The sequence below is a fragment of the Neomonachus schauinslandi genome, chromosome 13 (assembly GCF_002201575.2).
Source record: "Neomonachus schauinslandi chromosome 13, ASM220157v2, whole genome shotgun sequence".
Taxonomy (NCBI): domain Eukaryota; kingdom Metazoa; phylum Chordata; class Mammalia; order Carnivora; family Phocidae; genus Neomonachus; species Neomonachus schauinslandi.
This window is the reverse complement of record NC_058415.1, coordinates 66,266,654-66,271,550: the sequence shown is the minus strand read 5'-3', so window position 1 is coordinate 66,271,550 and position 4,897 is coordinate 66,266,654.

Sequence of the window (4,897 nt, the reverse complement as noted above, 5' to 3'; positions counted from 1 at the left end):
TGCTCTGATCTTTATTATTTCTCTTTCCTGCTGGGTTTAAGCTTTATTTGCTGTTCGTTCTCCAGCTCCTTTAGGTGTAGGGTTAAGTTCTGTATTTGAGACCTTTCCTGTTTCTTGAGAAAGGCTTGTATTGCTATATACTTTCCTCTTAGGACCGCCTTTGCTGCCTCCCAAAGATTTTGAACAGTTGTGTTTTCATTTTCATTGGTTTCCATGAATTTTTTTAATTCTTCTTTAATTTTCTGGTTGACCCATTCATTCTTTAGTAGGATGCTCTTTAGCTTCCATGTATTAGAGTTCTTTCCAACTTTCCTCTTGTGATTTAGTTCTAGTTTCAAAGCATTGTGGTCTGAAAATAGTCAGGGAATGATCCCAATTTTTGGTACTGGTTGAGACCTGATTTGTGACCTAGGATGTCATCTATTCTGGAGAATGTTCCATGGGCACTAGAGAAGAATGTGTATTCTGTTGCTTTGGGATGGAATGTTCTGAATATATCTGTGAAGTCCATTTGGTCCAGTGTGTCATTTAAGGTCTTTATTTCCTTGTTGGTCTTTTGCTTAGATGATCTGCCTATTTCAGTGAGGGGGGTGTTAATGTCCCTAGTATTATTGTATTGTTGTCGATGTGTTTCTTTGCTTTTGTTATTAATTGCCTTATATAATTGGCTGCTCCCATGTTAGGGGCATAGATATTTACAATTGTTAGATCTTCTTGTTGGATAGACCCTTTAAGTAGGATATAGTGTCCTTCCTCATCTCTTATTACAGTCTTTGGTTTAAAGTCTAATTTGTCTGATATAAGGATTGCCACCCCAGCTTTCTTTTGGTGTCCATTAGCATGGTAAATGGTTTTCCACCCCCTCGCTTTCAATCTGGAGGTGTCTTTGGGTCTAAAATGATTCTCTTGCAGACAGCATATTGATGGGTCTTGTTTTTTAATCCAATCTGATAGCCTGTGTCTTTTGATTGGGGCATTTAGCCCATTTACATTCAGGGTAACTACTGAAAGATAGGAATTTAGTGCCATCGTATTGCCTGTAAGGTGACTGTTACTGTATATTGTCTATGTTCCTTTCTGGTCTATGTTGCTTTTAGGCTCTCTCTTTGCTTAGAGGACCCCTTTCAAGATTTCTTGTAGGGCTGGTTTTGTGTTTGCAAATTCCTTTAGTTTTTGTTTGTCCTGGAAGCTTTTTATCTCCTTCTATTTTCAATGACAGCCTAGCTGGATAGACTATTCTTGGCTGCATATTTTTCTCATTTAGTGCTCTGAATATATCCTGCCAGTCCTTTCTGGCCTGCCAGGTCTCTGTGGATAGGTCTGTTGCCAATCTAATGTTTCTACCCTTGTAGGTTACATATCTCTTGTCCCAAGCTGCTTTCAGGATTTTCTCTTTGTCTCAGAGACTCATAAGTTTTACTATTAGATGTCGGGGTGTTAACCTATTTTTATTGATTTTGAGGCAGGTTTTCTGTGCCTCCTGGATTTTGATGGCTGTTTCCTTCCCCAAATTAGGGAAGTTCTCTGCTATAATTTGCTCCAGTATACCTTCTGCCCCTCTGTCTCTTTCTTCTTCTTCTGGGATCCCAATTATTCTAATATTGTTTCATTTTATGGTATCACTTATCTCTTGAATTCTGCCCTCGTGATCCAGTAGTTGTTTATCTCTCTTTTTCTCAGCTTCTTTTTTTGCCATCATTTTGTCTTCCATATCACTGATTCTCTCTTCTGCCTAATTTATCCTAGCATATAGAACCTCCACTTTTTATTGCACCTCATTAATAGCCTTTTTGATTTCGACTTGGTTAGATTTTAGTTCTTTTATTTCTCCAGAAGGGGTTTCTCTATATCTTCCATGCTTTTTTCAAGCCCAGCTAGTATCTTTATAATCGTCATTTTGATCTCTAGTTCTCACATCTTACTAATGTCCATATTGATTAGGTCCCTGGCAGTCGGTACTGCCTCATGTTCTTTTTTTTTGAGGTGATTTTTTCCACCCTGTCATTTTATCCAGAGGAGAATAGATGAATGAGGGAACAAAATGCTAACAGGGTAACAATGATCCCAGAAAAATATACGCTGAACAAATCAGAAGAGACCTTCCAGAAAGTGTTCGCTTTTCTGTTCAGAGATTTGCTGCTATTCTTTTCTTCGATGTCCTGTTGAGTTCGTAGGTGTTCAGATGGTTTGATCCGTATCTAGCTGAATTCCTGGGACCAGATGAAATTTAGGTCTCCCACTCCTCTGCCATCTTGCTCCTCCTCTTGATCATATGGTTTTAAATCTTCATTGTGTTAAAGTGGTGTTTCACATTTATTGATTTGCATATATTGGCATATCTTTGTATCCGAGGGATAAATCCTACTTGATCATTGTGTATGATCCTTTTAATGTGCTTTTGAATTGGTTCGGTGACAGGATCAAGGGCAAATAGGGCTGTAGCCAAGTTTACAAGGTGACAGGGCTGTTTCTGAGTCAGTAGCTGGGACCACAGTCCATGGTCTTTGAGTTTCCTACTTGGGTATGGGTCTGCCTTCTCGAAGTGGCCCTCTAGGATCTAGATATTTTACAGTGAAATGTAACATCTATTGGAAAATTACAGTCAGAATCTAAGTGTTAACATCTATAATATAGCTCAATAGACTTTCTGAAACACTTTGAATCAATAATGTGCTATCTACTTATCTGAATTCATGCTCCAAACTATCTGTCCTGGACTTTTAAAAACATTTTTTTTGGCCTTAAACATATGAATTCACTTTTGTCCTATAAATTTATTAATTTTATTGCTTGTCTGTATTTTTTTCATTCCCCCCCAAATAATGACAATACATTTAATTCATAGCAAATAACTACTTCATGTATTTCATAATATCTAGATCATTTTTCAATTCTAGCATTCCATTTTGGTAATTATCACTTGACTTAAGATCTTACTTTGGGTTGACTTGGCTATTTTAAACTAAAAAGCTCTCACATTTCATAAAGTTAGTTTTGTGAATCTTTGCCCCTGTTTCCAAGAATTACATGGGTAGGAGAATGTCATTTCATTTTTGAGCTGTGTTTCAAGCACAATTTATTCCCAGCACCACTCTTAATTGGGTCTGTGGGACATTGTCCCTAATGCACCAGAAGTTCCTCCATTCCACAGATCTCTCATTTCAACTTTAAATTGTTTTGGGAATTGGGGAACAATTACAACAAATGTTGCATAACAAATATTTACTCATCCACATCTGTGGACTCTGGCATTGTTTGTTGAACCTGACCTTAATTCAGAATGCTGACATGAATGCTAAGAAGAAAGTAACTGGGTCTTCTAGGAGGTAGAAATAATTTATCATTATACAGGTGAGTCTTGAATACCATGACACTGTACTTTTTATAGTTAAAGCTATTATTTTTAAAAAGATTTTATTTATTTATTTGAGAGAGAGAGAGAACATGAGCTGGGGGAGAGGCAGATGGAGAGGGAGAGGCAGATGGAGAGGGAGAGGCAGACTCCCCAGTGAGCAGAGAGACGGATGTGGGGCTCAATCCCAGGACCCCAGGATCATGACCTTAGCCAAAGGCAGACGCTTAACCAATTGAGCCACCCAGGCAACCTATAGTTAAAGCTGTTATCAAATGTAGATGTAAATGTGAACAGCATGAGGCCATACAGCTACTAATTTATTATTACAGAATAGCTATGATTTATTATTATTGTTATTATTTGTATAATACCTGTTAATCCATAAAGCAGTTTCCATATGCCACCTAAGTTTTTCTGAAAACAGACCTGTGAGATTTTCACAAATGAGAAAACGGAGACTCTATATTAGAAGAAAAGAACCTCAAACCTAGAGCTTTTGCTTCTAAGTTCCAAGAACTTTTTAACTGGGATAATCCCATGCTATATCCATTCAAGTGAGTATTAGGCAATCCTGCTGCACTTTCACTACATAAATTGGTAAATTTCTATATAAGATGGCATCTGGTGCTGACTTAAAGATATATTTTTTGAAACTTAGATCCTGCTGCAAATGAACAATTTGGGCATGTTAAAATGCTCTTGAATATGAATCCACAAATACTCTACAGAGAAATTTCTTAAGAGTGTAGAAAGTAAACCTTTATCTATTTAGTCAAAACCCATTCATAATGTGCAGCCCCTTTGTTAGGCCATCCGTGAGTAGTGGTGAGCAAGACAGACAAGTTTCTTCCTTATGTCTTTTGTTATCTTACAATATACAAAATAACCAATTTAGATTTCTGGGAGAAGAATAAAGGCAGCAAGACGGGTCTGGCTCGAGGTAGATTTGAATTGGTGAGGGAGTTTATGTCCAGGAGGGGAAGGCTTAAAGCATATAGCAGAAGTGGTTTAAGATATATTGTCACTACCTTTTTTTGGGGAAGAGAAGCCAATAGGCTCTCCCAGGCCTGGAGCCAAACAGGCTGGATCTGGAACATCACCACATTTCCTGGTAAATCAGTGTATTACTATATTCTTTCTTTTGTGTTCATGCCTGGGCCAATGAGACTCCCCATGTCACTTATCTAAAGTACTCCTTGACTAGTTTCTGAGCCCCACTTTGGGAGAACTCTGATTTATTCTAAGAAGTAGTGTACAGTGAGTGTAGAATCATTTCAGAGAAATAGCGTATTCCAGGCATATGATTCAATTCCATAGTCCTGAACCTTCCTCCATGATAAGAAGTACTAAGTCCTCAAGACTGACCCATTTTCTTTGTATACTGTTAACTGCATTCAGTCAAGTTTTGCTTCTGAGACTTCAGTATATCCACAGATACTGGCCATTTTCTTGCTGGCCATTTTCTGTTGTTGACACGTTTTCTATACAGATCTTTTTAGAGTTACTGATTTATTTTTAGAGAGAGAAAGAAGGAGAGAATGC